This window comes from Xiphophorus hellerii, chromosome 17 (assembly GCF_003331165.1).
Source record: "Xiphophorus hellerii strain 12219 chromosome 17, Xiphophorus_hellerii-4.1, whole genome shotgun sequence".
NCBI lineage: Eukaryota > Metazoa > Chordata > Actinopteri > Cyprinodontiformes > Poeciliidae > Xiphophorus > Xiphophorus hellerii.
Genome location: NC_045688.1, coordinates 124,975 through 141,554, shown reverse-complemented (window position 1 = coordinate 141,554; position 16,580 = coordinate 124,975).

The window sequence follows — 16,580 nt, the reverse complement described above, 5'->3', positions numbered from 1 at the left end:
TATTTTTCCTCTTATGGGATCATGCTTACACTTATGTGTAAACAGCTTTGTAACAACTGCAATCTGCCTGTAAGCAGAGCACCTTGCAAATAAAACAGCACTCAAATTTTTTCTGATGTGCTTTTACTTGGCACCACATTGCATTCTTCAAGTTTGCTGCCTTTGGCATATGGTTATTAATTAGCCCTTTCATGGACTGAGACATGGAGCAATCCCTTGACTGGGCGCTTTTTCCATTGCAGTAAAATGTCTGTGTCAAATCCCACTCTGAAAAGTCAGTTAGCAAGCTAAACCAAGACCATTTTGGCAGCTTCCATGCAGGAAAACATGATGCTCTTCTTTGTGTGTCACACTGGTCTTTGCAGAACAACAGCCAGCTATTGGCTATAGCAAGATCCTTAATTAGTACCCTCAATTTCCATTTTTTGCCACTTGTGTGGTAGCAACCGATAAGGTCAATTACACCCATCTTGGAGTTGTATATATGGACAATACTAGGTTGTGAGATGGTCACTTATTTCAGTTTGACGTCTTTGTGAGATGTCTTCTTGCAGGGTTAGGTAATTATGCAAGTAGTGGCACGCTAACCCTCTACCACTACTTTTTTTTTTTACCAGAATACTGTTTGGATCAGATGCTTCCATGGGAACTTTGGGTTCTGTAATCATCCATTTTGGCTGTCCCTTGTAATGTTTTATATTCTACAACTAACATGTGGCAGTAAAATTACCTCATGTGGATGCCAGGTGATAGGAGGTTATGTTCCACATATATTTGTACATGGTCCCTTAAATTACAGTTCTAAAATGTGAGCTCATGGTTGTAAGACAATTGGAGTATAGGTTCATACAACTTTTCTTAAAGTTAATATCTTGTAGTTTTAACATGTTTGCACATTTAAACCCTTCAATGCAGAAAAAATAAATGTCTTTTACTATATTTTAAGGAATAGTACTGCTGTGCAAAACCTAACTTAGGGTTTAGACTTAGGGTTTAGACTTAGGGTTTAGACTTAGGGTTTAGACTTAGGGTTTAGACTTAGGGTTTAGACTTAGGGTTTAGACTTAGGGTTTAGACTTAGGGTTTAGACTTAGGGTTTAGACTTAGGGTTTAGACTTAGGGTTTAGACTTAGGGTTTAGACTTAGGGTTTAGACTTAGGGTTTAGACTTAGGGTTTAGACTTAGGGTTTAGACTTAGGGTTTAGACTTAGGGTTTAGACTTAGGGTTTAGACTTAGGGTTTAGACTTAGGGTTTAGACTTAGGGTTTAGACTTAGGGTTTAGACTTAGGGTTTAGACTTAGGGTTTAGACTTAGGGTTTAGACTTAGGGTTTAGACTTAGGGTTTAGACTTAGGGTTTAGACTTAGGGTTTAGACTTAGGGTTTAGACTTAGGGTTTAGACTTAGGGTTTAGACTTAGGGTTTAGACTTAGGGTTTAGACTTAGGGTTTAGACTTAGGATATAGGATGAAAACCAGAAAATGAGTGTGATCAAGCTCAATAAGTCAAAAAGTATTTGAGGTAGGGGGCCCATACTTGGCCTCGAGAGTCCTTGGGAACATGTCCACGTACCCTGTAAGTTTGGTGGTTGTGGCTCCTTCCGTTGACATAGCTGCCATAGACACCCATACAAAAAAAAAAGTGATCAAGCTCCATAACTTCCGAACCGTAGGATGACATGTCACCAAACTCGGTGTGTATACATGTCTCGACCCCCTCCAGGTCTCCACCGAGTTTGGTGGCCCTGGCCCCTCCCCTTCCTATAGCTGCCATAGACTCCCATTGATTTTTCAAGTTTCGCTAGGAGCGTCGGATCGAGCTGGGAGTCGGTTTTCCGTGCTCAGGGCGTAGCCCTGAGTGCGGGGATGTGTGATATGCCAGGGTTGGTGGATGTGTGAAAATGGTGAAAATCGCACTAAGTGTTGTGAAAATAGGTAGTTGTGGGAACCTTACCAGAGTGTGTTTTGGAGTGTCCCGAGTGCGTGGAGAGTGTTCCTGGGTGAAGTAAAATTGGAGTTGTTGGAGTGTCTTCCGTGCTCAGGGCGAAGCCCTGAGTGCGGCAGGTGCCTCGTCCGTGCTCAGGGCGTAGCCCTGAGTGCGGCCAGGGTGCATTGTCCGTGCGTTGTCCGTGCTCAGGGCGAAGCCCTGAGTGCGGCCAGTGTGCGTTGTCCGTGCTCAGGGCGAAGCCCTGAGTGCGGCCAGTGTTGGTGAAAATCCTGAAAATTGCACAAAGTGTTGTGAAAATATGTACTTTGGGGAACCTAGGGTAAGGGTTAGGGTAAGGGTAGGGTAGGGTTAGGGTTAGGGTTAGGGTAAGGGTTAGGTGTGGGGAAGCTCTTGCCTGCCCGACGACAGGAGAGTGATGCACGGGCCATCCCGCGCCCCCACACAGCCTCCCGCCACGCCGTCTTTCTCCAACTGACATGCACAAGCCTTCCGTTCTCTTCCTCGTCCGTTAAATTTGAATTTGAGTTTGTTACTCTTTGTTGCCCCCTAGTGCTCAGTATACGACGTTTCGACTTTTTCTGTGTCTTCATCAGGTATGTATTTCTTGGGTTAGGGTTAGGGTTAGGGGGTTAGGGTTAGGGTAGGGTAGGGTTAGGGTTAGGGTTAGGGTAAGGGTTAGGGTTAGGGTAAGGGTTAGGGTAAGGGTTAGGGTAAGGGTTAGGGTAGGGTTAGGGTAGGGTAAGGGTAAGGGTTAGGGTAAGGGGGGTAAGGGTTAGGGTAAGGATATAGGATGAAAACCAGAAAACGCGTTCGGACAAGCTCGATAACTCAAAAAGTATTTGAGGTATGGGGCCCATACTTGGCCTCGAGAGATCGTCTGAGGGGACCCACGTACCCTGCAAGTTTGGTGGCTGTGGCCCCTTCCTAAGACATAGCTGCCATTGACTCCCATTCATCGGACGAGTTCGGACAAGCTCGATAACTTCCAAAGTATAAGCGGCAAGCTGACCAAACCTGGTGTGTATACATGTGTCGACCCCCTCCAGGTGTCCACCGAGTTTGGTGGCCCTGGCCCCTCCCCTTCCTATAGCTGCCATAGACTCCCATTGATTTTTCAAGTTTCGATAGGAGCGTCGGATCGAGCTGGGAGTCGGTTTTCCGTGCTCACCCGGTCCCCCCGAGTCCGCAGACATGTCATTTGCCAAGGTTGGTGTAGTTTGCAAAAAGTGTAAAAATTGCTCCAAGTGTTGTAGTTTGGGGTACTTGTGGGAACCTTACCAGAGTGTGTTTTGGAGTGTCCCGAGTGCTTGGAGAGTGGTCCGCGGAGAGGTTTTTGGGAGACTTTCTAACCCGGGTTTGGTTAGGGTAAGTGAAGAATCTTGGGTAAGTTGACATCTTTGGACATGGGGACATGTTGTACATCGGGGACATGTTGGACATTTTGGACCCAGGGTTCAGGTTTAGCATAAGTGACTAATTTTGGGATAGGGACAATTTTTGGACATTTTGGACATTTTGGACATGGGGACATGTTGGACATTTTGGACATTTTGGACGTGGGGACATGTTGGACCCAGGGTTCAGGTTTAGCATAAGTGACTAATTTTGGGATGGGGACAATTTTTGGACATTTTGGACATTTTGGACATTTTGGACATGGGGACATGTTGGACATGTTGGACCCAGGGTTCAGGTTTAGCATAAGTGACAAATTTAGGGATGGGGACAATATTTGGACATTTTTGGACATTTAGGACATATGGACATGTTGGACATGTTGGACCCAGGGTTCAGGTTTAGCATAAGTAAGTAATTTTGGGTAAGGGGACAATATTTGGACATTTTGGACATGTCCAACACTTTGCATATGTAGAGAGAGAAAAAGTAATATATATCTATTAACTTGTAAAGGGCATGTTTAATTTCAACATATTACATTACTTTGTTAACTTGTGTAAGTAATATAACTTTGCACTTACTAATTATGAGTACACTCAGTTATCTGTTTCATTTACAACTTAACTGCTGTACTGTGCACATCATTCAGTGAAGTCTGTGTTTTGCACAAGTACATCTACACATTGTAAAGTGTCATTTGCCATCCAGCAGCCGACCTGTGCACATGCATATTCACTCAGCTCTTCCATAGAACATTACAGCTCTCAAGAAAACAGCTTTAACTAGTTTTGACATACAGTTATATTACACATACATTTATATTCCACATACATTTACATTACACATACATTTACCTTGTTCATTTTACAAAAAGGCACACAAGCAAACAACATCTTGCACAACATTACACATACATTCACTTACCTTTCATCCACTCACCTTTTTGCTCATTTCCACTCCGGCACTTGATAAGTGAAGATGGCAAGCTCACTGTGTGATATTGCTGAGGTTGGCTGTCTGAATTCCGGAACACTCAGCGAGGCTGTTTCCGAGTATTCCACAGTGTCTGAGTTTTTGGCAGCCGACATCCGGATGTCGTTTCATCCCACTTTTGTCAGCGAACCTGAAGAGGATCTCTTCTTCAGGTTTGATACTGACGGGTTAGTGGTGGAGCTGGAGCATGCGACGGCACTCGTAGCTCCATTCCACTACCTGCTCCTTCCGAAGGTTCAGGTCCACATGCTGAAAGACTGTTATATGTTTCTCAAAAAGCATGTGGACCTGAAAGAGTGTACCCCAGCTGGTTTGAGCGCGTTGCGAAACAGCCTTGGGTACACGATCGCATACATTGATGGTGGTTACCACTTATCAATTATTTTCACCCCCCAATCACTGACTGACCCTGACACTCGCCTCAAGAAGAGGTATCTTTTCGAAACCTATGCATGTGAGATGTTTAACTGTATTGTCAGTGAATTTCAGAGGGAGCTTCAGGGTGCATCACCGAAGGACAAAGGCAGGCCCACTCTCCAAAAACAAATTTCTACTGACACAAGCAAATACCATGTGCTCAAGAGAGACATGTTTTACATACTTCACATATTAGACAAAGCCATGAAGAGCATAAGTGAGACAGATATTTTGAAGCCTGCTCTTTACATCACGGCGTTTGGTCATAAGGATGAGGATGTCTTGGATGTCACTGAGTTTGTTGCTCCACATAGTGTAGCCAGTCTCTCGGTCCACACTGCCTGTAGCATTACAGCATGTGACCGAGATATCCACCTGCTCTTCTCCAGGTTTGGACTTCAGGAGTTGGTAGGCCCTCGTGGATCCCTGTACTCTGTCTTGGGGATCCACGAGGCCACCAATTACCAGAGTAATCTGGACCACCTGGAGTTGAGCATCCACCAAGCGCTGCTTAACCTCATCAGTGCTGAGGGAAAGCTCACATTCGTGCAGTTCTATGTGGAATCACCACATGTCCATGTACGACAACCATACAAGCACCCAGTCACCGGTATAATGGCCACCTGCCGGATGTCTCACCCCCAGTTTGAGCGTGCACTGAAGTCAAGGGCATTGGGCTATATTAATCATATGGAGGACTTGAAAGAGAAATTAGTCACCCAACTCGGCCTAAGGATAGAGCATGTCCGTAGATTCGAGAGTGGCGAAATTCCATCCGAGATCGATCCCGTGGATGGCTTCTGCATGAAGGAAGTGTACAAGCTTTTCCAGGAGAACGCATTGGTTCTCCCTTTCAAGGACACGGGTCTCGAATACGGCCTCCAATCAACACTACAAAATGTCCTTGGTCACTTTGTGAAGCAACTCAGGGACATTTCTATAAAAAACGAGGGTGTTGCAAAGTATGACCCCTGCTGGAAATCCTTCCAGCTTGAGTTAGCATTGGAAGAGCTGTTCTATGGGCATCCCCTCTCACCCTCCGACTTCCAGCTGAGTGTGAGCCTTGGCACCAACACTGTGAACCCACACAGCCTCACTCACACCCGAGGGTTTATAGGGTTGGCTCCACACTCAGCTGCAAGTGCTGGCGAGGTACCTCCTCCGTTACAACATTGGACACGTAACGAACTCCAGACATTGCGGCTGGAACGTATCTTTCCCTTTTGCCAGGCCCTAGATGCCACTCCAGCTCTTCTAGGTGTCAGGGCTGTGCACCTTCTGCTGTGTGACATCTTTCGAAGGAACTCAGACATCCCCTTTGCTGACCTGAAAGGTGAACGTCCACCAGGTCGACTCTCTGGTTCCATCGACCTTGAGGTTTTTTGTGAAGATCTCAGCACGAAAGACAGCTTTCCGGCACCACTTACGTTCGGACGAGCACGTCAGATGATGGTGGAGAACGAAAGGGATGTCAAGAAGTGCCTGGTCGAGGGATTCCTCAGCGAGGGATTGCGGTTCTTTCCAGCTATAAAGTTCCGCGATATCCGTGGCTCCAAAAAAATGTTCTGGAACACCCGAGATTATTACGTTTTGGAGTCTGAGGGCCATAACGTGCAACTTTCAAAGGTCGCAACAGCCACCCTTCAGGTCTGCACAGAGATAGAGCGTCGTTCCTTGAGTTACTCAAGGAATCTGGAGAAATACCGCGACCATGGTATGTTGTGGATGGACAAGGTGCTCCAAAGGATTCCTTCGAGAGTCAAAGGAACGCTGCAACTCAATGTCTTGACTTTCGTGAGCTGTGTCGGCATGATCATGAATGGGGACTATGTCGATTACAGCCAACTGAGAACTCTGCTGGGAGACCTCAGTCCTACCGTAAGTCAGGCACTTCTCCAAAGGTGGCAGATACAATCAAAGTTCAACCTCCCCAAAGTGTTTAACTTCCTCGTATGGAAGTTGAAGGAGGACATCCCATACAGGGTACAAGTGCCAGTCACTCCCAAGAGTGTGGTGAAAAAACCAGAGCAGGTTGTGGAGGAGCAGCCATTCGAAGATGTTCAGGAAGTTGAAGACCAAGATGGTGTTCAGCCAATGGCAAGATCTAAACCTCGCACCCATCCAGCTGGAGTTTGGCAAACATGGTCTGCTGCTGAGGAAGAAAACATAAATCTTGACAAAAATGTCAGCTCCAGGGAAGCATACAAGATGTATGTGAAAAAATGCCACGAACAGGATATTGCTGTGCGAAATTCTGAAGCATTCAGAAAGAAAAGAGAGCGTCTCATGATGCATGATTATTAGTGGGTTATTGTTTACTACAACTATTTTGTTCTACCATTTGTGAGTGTTTTGTTAATGTTTCTTGAAAGATTGCATGCTGTTTCAAATCTAGTTTGTTGCTTCAGATAGAAGCTTACGTAAAATAAAAAAAACCAAAAAAAATATAAAATGTAAAAATCCAAAAAAACAAAAAAACCCTAAAAAAACCCAAAAAAAACTTCCCCCACATGGACTCTGCCTTGTCGTGGCGTGGGGGCTTATGTGTCTTCAAAAGACACAACCAAAGAGTCCAACGGTTATCTTTTGCTAGGGATATAGGATGAAAACCAGAAAAGTCGTCGTCTCATCGTATTTGGCTGAAAAAGTAAAAGAGGTATGGGGCCCATACTTGGCCTCGAGAGACCCATGGAGGGTGCCCAGGTACCCTGTAAGTTTGGTGGCTGTAGCTCATTCCCTTGACATAGCTGCCATTGACTCCCATTCATTTGAAAAATCGTCTCATCGTATTTAGCTCCCAAGCCGTAAGTGCCATCCTCCCCAAACTCGGTGTGTATACATGTCTCGACCCCCTCCAGGTCTCCACCGAGTTTGGTGGCCCTGGCCCCTCCCCTTCCTATAGCTGCCATAGACTCCCATTGATTTTTCAAGTTTCGCTAGGAGCGTCGGATCGAGCTGGGAGTCGGTTTTCCGTGCTCAGGGCGTAGCCCTGAGTGCGGGGATGTGTGATATGCCAGGGTTGGTGGATGTGTGAAAATGGTGAAAATCGCACTAAGTGTTGTGAAAATAGGTACTTGTGGGAACCTTACCAGAGTGTGTTTTGGAGTGTCCCGAGTGCGTGGAGAGTGTTCCTGGGTGAAGTAAAATTGGAGTTGTTGGAGTGTCTTCCGTGCTCAGGGCGAAGCCCTGAGTGCGGCAGGTGCCTCGTCCGTGCTCAGGGCGTAGCCCTGAGTGCGGCCAGGGTGCATTGTCCGTGCGTTGTCCGTGCTCAGGGCGAAGCCCTGAGTGCGGCCAGTGTGCGTTGTCCGTGCTCAGGGCGAAGCCCTGAGTGCGGCCAGTGTTGGTGAAAATCCTGAAAATTGCACAAAGTGTTGTGAAAATATGTACTTTGGGGAACCTAGGGTAAGGGTTAGGGTAAGGGTAGGGTAGGGTTAGGGTTAGGGTTAGGGTAAGGGTTAGGTGTGGGGAAGCTCTTGCCTGCCCGACGACAGGAGAGTGATGCACGGGCCATCCCGCGCCCCCACACAGCCTCCCGCCACGCCGTCTTTCTCCAACTGACATGCACAAGCCTTCCGTTCTCTTCCTCGTCCGTTAAATTTGAATTTGAGTTTGTTACTCTTTGTTGCCCCCTAGTGCTCAGTATACGACGTTTCGACTTTTTCTGTGTCTTCATCAGGTATGTATTTCTTGGGTTAGGGTTAGGGTTAGGGGGTTAGGGTTAGGGTAGGGTAGGGTTAGGGTTAGGGTTAGGGTAAGGGTTAGGGTTAGGGTAAGGGTTAGGGTAAGGGTTAGGGTAAGGGTTAGGGTAGGGTTAGGGTAGGGTAAGGGTAAGGGTTAGGGTAAGGGGGGTAAGGGTTAGGGTAAGGATATAGGATGAAAACCAGAAAACGCGTTCGGACAAGCTCGATAACTCAAAAAGTATTTGAGGTATGGGGCCCATACTTGGCCTCGAGAGATCGTCTGAGGGGACCCACGTACCCTGCAAGTTTGGTGGCTGTGGCCCCTTCCTAAGACATAGCTGCCATTGACTCCCATTCATCGGACGAGTTCGGACAAGCTCGATAACTTCCAAAGTATAAGCGGCAAGCTGACCAAACCTGGTGTGTATACATGTGTCGACCCCCTCCAGGTGTCCACCGAGTTTGGTGGCCCTGGCCCCTCCCCTTCCTATAGCTGCCATAGACTCCCATTGATTTTTCAAGTTTCGATAGGAGCGTCGGATCGAGCTGGGAGTCGGTTTTCCGTGCTCACCCGGTCCCCCCGAGTCCGCAGACATGTCATTTGCCAAGGTTGGTGTAGTTTGCAAAAAGTGTAAAAATTGCTCCAAGTGTTGTAGTTTGGGGTACTTGTGGGAACCTTACCAGAGTGTGTTTTGGAGTGTCCCGAGTGCTTGGAGAGTGGTCCGCGGAGAGGTTTTTGGGAGACTTTCTAACCCGGGTTTGGTTAGGGTAAGTGAAGAATCTTGGGTAAGTTGACATCTTTGGACATGGGGACATGTTGTACATCGGGGACATGTTGGACATTTTGGACCCAGGGTTCAGGTTTAGCATAAGTGACTAATTTTGGGATAGGGACAATTTTTGGACATTTTGGACATTTTGGACATGGGGACATGTTGGACATTTTGGACATTTTGGACGTGGGGACATGTTGGACCCAGGGTTCAGGTTTAGCATAAGTGACTAATTTTGGGATGGGGACAATTTTTGGACATTTTGGACATTTTGGACATTTTGGACATGGGGACATGTTGGACATGTTGGACCCAGGGTTCAGGTTTAGCATAAGTGACAAATTTAGGGATGGGGACAATATTTGGACATTTTTGGACATTTAGGACATATGGACATGTTGGACATGTTGGACCCAGGGTTCAGGTTTAGCATAAGTAAGTAATTTTGGGTAAGGGGACAATATTTGGACATTTTGGACATGTCCAACACTTTGCATATGTAGAGAGAGAAAAAGTAATATATATCTATTAACTTGTAAAGGGCATGTTTAATTTCAACATATTACATTACTTTGTTAACTTGTGTAAGTAATATAACTTTGCACTTACTAATTATGAGTACACTCAGTTATCTGTTTCATTTACAACTTAACTGCTGTACTGTGCACATCATTCAGTGAAGTCTGTGTTTTGCACAAGTACATCTACACATTGTAAAGTGTCATTTGCCATCCAGCAGCCGACCTGTGCACATGCATATTCACTCAGCTCTTCCATAGAACATTACAGCTCTCAAGAAAACAGCTTTAACTAGTTTTGACATACAGTTATATTACACATACATTTATATTCCACATACATTTACATTACACATACATTTACCTTGTTCATTTTACAAAAAGGCACACAAGCAAACAACATCTTGCACAACATTACACATACATTCACTTACCTTTCATCCACTCACCTTTTTGCTCATTTCCACTCCGGCACTTGATAAGTGAAGATGGCAAGCTCACTGTGTGATATTGCTGAGGTTGGCTGTCTGAATTCCGGAACACTCAGCGAGGCTGTTTCCGAGTATTCCACAGTGTCTGAGTTTTTGGCAGCCGACATCCGGATGTCGTTTCATCCCACTTTTGTCAGCGAACCTGAAGAGGATCTCTTCTTCAGGTTTGATACTGACGGGTTAGTGGTGGAGCTGGAGCATGCGACGGCACTCGTAGCTCCATTCCACTACCTGCTCCTTCCGAAGGTTCAGGTCCACATGCTGAAAGACTGTTATATGTTTCTCAAAAAGCATGTGGACCTGAAAGAGTGTACCCCAGCTGGTTTGAGCGCGTTGCGAAACAGCCTTGGGTACACGATCGCATACATTGATGGTGGTTACCACTTATCAATTATTTTCACCCCCCAATCACTGACTGACCCTGACACTCGCCTCAAGAAGAGGTATCTTTTCGAAACCTATGCATGTGAGATGTTTAACTGTATTGTCAGTGAATTTCAGAGGGAGCTTCAGGGTGCATCACCGAAGGACAAAGGCAGGCCCACTCTCCAAAAACAAATTTCTACTGACACAAGCAAATACCATGTGCTCAAGAGAGACATGTTTTACATACTTCACATATTAGACAAAGCCATGAAGAGCATAAGTGAGACAGATATTTTGAAGCCTGCTCTTTACATCACGGCGTTTGGTCATAAGGATGAGGATGTCTTGGATGTCACTGAGTTTGTTGCTCCACATAGTGTAGCCAGTCTCTCGGTCCACACTGCCTGTAGCATTACAGCATGTGACCGAGATATCCACCTGCTCTTCTCCAGGTTTGGACTTCAGGAGTTGGTAGGCCCTCGTGGATCCCTGTACTCTGTCTTGGGGATCCACGAGGCCACCAATTACCAGAGTAATCTGGACCACCTGGAGTTGAGCATCCACCAAGCGCTGCTTAACCTCATCAGTGCTGAGGGAAAGCTCACATTCGTGCAGTTCTATGTGGAATCACCACATGTCCATGTACGACAACCATACAAGCACCCAGTCACCGGTATAATGGCCACCTGCCGGATGTCTCACCCCCAGTTTGAGCGTGCACTGAAGTCAAGGGCATTGGGCTATATTAATCATATGGAGGACTTGAAAGAGAAATTAGTCACCCAACTCGGCCTAAGGATAGAGCATGTCCGTAGATTCGAGAGTGGCGAAATTCCATCCGAGATCGATCCCGTGGATGGCTTCTGCATGAAGGAAGTGTACAAGCTTTTCCAGGAGAACGCATTGGTTCTCCCTTTCAAGGACACGGGTCTCGAATACGGCCTCCAATCAACACTACAAAATGTCCTTGGTCACTTTGTGAAGCAACTCAGGGACATTTCTATAAAAAACGAGGGTGTTGCAAAGTATGACCCCTGCTGGAAATCCTTCCAGCTTGAGTTAGCATTGGAAGAGCTGTTCTATGGGCATCCCCTCTCACCCTCCGACTTCCAGCTGAGTGTGAGCCTTGGCACCAACACTGTGAACCCACACAGCCTCACTCACACCCGAGGGTTTATAGGGTTGGCTCCACACTCAGCTGCAAGTGCTGGCGAGGTACCTCCTCCGTTACAACATTGGACACGTAACGAACTCCAGACATTGCGGCTGGAACGTATCTTTCCCTTTTGCCAGGCCCTAGATGCCACTCCAGCTCTTCTAGGTGTCAGGGCTGTGCACCTTCTGCTGTGTGACATCTTTCGAAGGAACTCAGACATCCCCTTTGCTGACCTGAAAGGTGAACGTCCACCAGGTCGACTCTCTGGTTCCATCGACCTTGAGGTTTTTTGTGAAGATCTCAGCACGAAAGACAGCTTTCCGGCACCACTTACGTTCGGACGAGCACGTCAGATGATGGTGGAGAACGAAAGGGATGTCAAGAAGTGCCTGGTCGAGGGATTCCTCAGCGAGGGATTGCGGTTCTTTCCAGCTATAAAGTTCCGCGATATCCGTGGCTCCAAAAAAATGTTCTGGAACACCCGAGATTATTACGTTTTGGAGTCTGAGGGCCATAACGTGCAACTTTCAAAGGTCGCAACAGCCACCCTTCAGGTCTGCACAGAGATAGAGCGTCGTTCCTTGAGTTACTCAAGGAATCTGGAGAAATACCGCGACCATGGTATGTTGTGGATGGACAAGGTGCTCCAAAGGATTCCTTCGAGAGTCAAAGGAACGCTGCAACTCAATGTCTTGACTTTCGTGAGCTGTGTCGGCATGATCATGAATGGGGACTATGTCGATTACAGCCAACTGAGAACTCTGCTGGGAGACCTCAGTCCTACCGTAAGTCAGGCACTTCTCCAAAGGTGGCAGATACAATCAAAGTTCAACCTCCCCAAAGTGTTTAACTTCCTCGTATGGAAGTTGAAGGAGGACATCCCATACAGGGTACAAGTGCCAGTCACTCCCAAGAGTGTGGTGAAAAAACCAGAGCAGGTTGTGGAGGAGCAGCCATTCGAAGATGTTCAGGAAGTTGAAGACCAAGATGGTGTTCAGCCAATGGCAAGATCTAAACCTCGCACCCATCCAGCTGGAGTTTGGCAAACATGGTCTGCTGCTGAGGAAGAAAACATAAATCTTGACAAAAATGTCAGCTCCAGGGAAGCATACAAGATGTATGTGAAAAAATGCCACGAACAGGATATTGCTGTGCGAAATTCTGAAGCATTCAGAAAGAAAAGAGAGCGTCTCATGATGCATGATTATTAGTGGGTTATTGTTTACTACAACTATTTTGTTCTACCATTTGTGAGTGTTTTGTTAATGTTTCTTGAAAGATTGCATGCTGTTTCAAATCTAGTTTGTTGCTTCAGATAGAAGCTTACGTAAAATAAAAAAAACCAAAAAAAATATAAAATGTAAAAATCCAAAAAAACAAAAAAACCCTAAAAAAACCCAAAAAAAACTTCCCCCACATGGACTCTGCCTTGTCGTGGCGTGGGGGCTTATGTGTCTTCAAAAGACACAACCAAAGAGTCCAACGGTTATCTTTTGCTAGGGATATAGGATGAAAACCAGAAAAGTCGTCGTCTCATCGTATTTGGCTGAAAAAGTAAAAGAGGTATGGGGCCCATACTTGGCCTCGAGAGACCCATGGAGGGTGCCCAGGTACCCTGTAAGTTTGGTGGCTGTAGCTCATTCCCTTGACATAGCTGCCATTGACTCCCATTCATTTGAAAAATCGTCTCATCGTATTTAGCTCCCAAGCCGTAAGTGCCATCCTCCCCAAACTCGGTGTGTATACATGTCTCGACCCCCTCCAGGTCTCCACCGAGTTTGGTGGCCCTGGCCCCTCCCCTTCCTATAGCTGCCATAGACTCCCATTGATTTTTCAAGTTTCGCTAGGAGCGTCGGATCGAGCTGGGAGTCGGTTTTCCGTGCTCAGGGCGTAGCCCTGAGTGCGGGGATGTGTGATATGCCAGGGTTGGTGGATGTGTGAAAATGGTGAAAATCGCACTAAGTGTTGTGAAAATAGGTACTTGTGGGAACCTTACCAGAGTGTGTTTTGGAGTGTCCCGAGTGCGTGGAGAGTGTTAGGGTTAGGGTTAGGGTAAGGGTTAGGGTAAGGGTTAGGGTTAGGGTTAGGGTTAGGGTAGGGTAGGGTAAGGGTAGGGTTAGGGTTAGGGTTAGGGTAAGGGTTAGGGGTTAGGGTTAGGGTTAGGGTAAGGGTTAGGGTTAGGGTAAGGGGTTAGGGTTAGGGTAGGGTAGGGTAGGGTAGGGTAGGGTAGGGTAAGGGTAAGGGTAAGGGTTAGGGGTTAGGGTTAGGGTTAGGGTAGGGTAGGGTAAGGGTAAGGGTTAGGGTAAGGGGTAAGGGTTAGGGTAAGGGTTAGGGTTAGGGTTAGGGGTAAGGGTTAGGGTAAGGGTAAGGGTAGGGTTAGGGTAGGGTAGGGTAGGGTTAGGGTTAGGGGTTAGGGTAAGGGGGTAAGGGTTAGGGTAGGGTAGGGTTAGGGTTAGGATATAGGATGAAAACCAGAAAACGCGTTCGGACAAGCTCGATAACTCAAAAAGTATTTGAGGTATGGGGCCCATACTTGGCCTCGAGAGATCGTCTGAGGGGACCCACGTACCCTGCAAGTTTGGTGGCTGTGGCCCCTTCCTAAGACATAGCTGCCATTGACTCCCATTCATCGGACGAGTTCGGACAAGCTCGATAACTTCCAAAGTATAAGCGGCAAGCTGACCAAACCTGGTGTGTATACATGTGTCGACCCCCTCCAGGTGTCCACCGAGTTTGGTGGCCCTGGCCCCTCCCCTTCCTATAGCTGCCATAGACTCCCATTGATTTTTCAAGTTTCGATAGGAGCGTCGGATCGAGCTGGGAGTCGGTTTTCCGTGCTCACCCGGTCCCCCCGAGTCCGCAGACATGTCATTTGCCAAGGTTGGTGTAGTTTGCAAAAAGTGTAAAAATTGCTCCAAGTGTTGTAGTTTGGGGTACTTGTGGGAACCTTACCAGAGTGTGTTTTGGAGTGTCCCGAGTGCTTGGAGAGTGGTCCGCGGAGAGGTTTTTGGGAGACTTTCTAACCCGGGTTTGGTTAGGGTAAGTGAAGAATCTTGGGTAAGTTGACATCTTTGGACATGGGGACATGTTGTACATCGGGGACATGTTGGACATTTTGGACCCAGGGTTCAGGTTTAGCATAAGTGACTAATTTTGGGATAGGGACAATTTTTGGACATTTTGGACATTTTGGACATGGGGACATGTTGGACATTTTGGACATTTTGGACGTGGGGACATGTTGGACCCAGGGTTCAGGTTTAGCATAAGTGACTAATTTTGGGATGGGGACAATTTTTGGACATTTTGGACATTTTGGACATTTTGGACATGGGGACATGTTGGACATGTTGGACCCAGGGTTCAGGTTTAGCATAAGTGACAAATTTAGGGATGGGGACAATATTTGGACATTTTTGGACATTTAGGACATATGGACATGTTGGACATGTTGGACCCAGGGTTCAGGTTTAGCATAAGTAAGTAATTTTGGGTAAGGGGACAATATTTGGACATTTTGGACATGTCCAACACTTTGCATATGTAGAGAGAGAAAAAGTAATATATATCTATTAACTTGTAAAGGGCATGTTTAATTTCAACATATTACATTACTTTGTTAACTTGTGTAAGTAATATAACTTTGCACTTACTAATTATGAGTACACTCAGTTATCTGTTTCATTTACAACTTAACTGCTGTACTGTGCACATCATTCAGTGAAGTCTGTGTTTTGCACAAGTACATCTACACATTGTAAAGTGTCATTTGCCATCCAGCAGCCGACCTGTGCACATGCATATTCACTCAGCTCTTCCATAGAACATTACAGCTCTCAAGAAAACAGCTTTAACTAGTTTTGACATACAGTTATATTACACATACATTTATATTCCACATACATTTACATTACACATACATTTACCTTGTTCATTTTACAAAAAGGCACACAAGCAAACAACATCTTGCACAACATTACACATACATTCACTTACCTTTCATCCACTCACCTTTTTGCTCATTTCCACTCCGGCACTTGATAAGTGAAGATGGCAAGCTCACTGTGTGATATTGCTGAGGTTGGCTGTCTGAATTCCGGAACACTCAGCGAGGCTGTTTCCGAGTATTCCACAGTGTCTGAGTTTTTGGCAGCCGACATCCGGATGTCGTTTCATCCCACTTTTGTCAGCGAACCTGAAGAGGATCTCTTCTTCAGGTTTGATACTGACGGGTTAGTGGTGGAGCTGGAGCATGCGACGGCACTCGTAGCTCCATTCCACTACCTGCTCCTTCCGAAGGTTCAGGTCCACATGCTGAAAGACTGTTATATGTTTCTCAAAAAGCATGTGGACCTGAAAGAGTGTACCCCAGCTGGTTTGAGCGCGTTGCGAAACAGCCTTGGGTACACGATCGCATACATTGATGGTGGTTACCACTTATCAATTATTTTCACCCCCCAATCACTGACTGACCCTGACACTCGCCTCAAGAAGAGGTATCTTTTCGAAACCTATGCATGTGAGATGTTTAACTGTATTGTCAGTGAATTTCAGAGGGAGCTTCAGGGTGCATCACCGAAGGACAAAGGCAGGCCCACTCTCCAAAAACAAATTTCTACTGACACAAGCAAATACCATGTGCTCAAGAGAGACATGTTTTACATACTTCACATATTAGACAAAGCCATGAAGAGCATAAGTGAGACAGATATTTTGAAGCCTGCTCTTTACATCACGGCGTTTGGTCATAAGGATGAGGATGTCTTGGATGTCACTGAGTTTGTTGCTCCACATAGTGTAGCCAGTCTCTCGGTCCACACTGCCTGTAGCATTACAGCATGT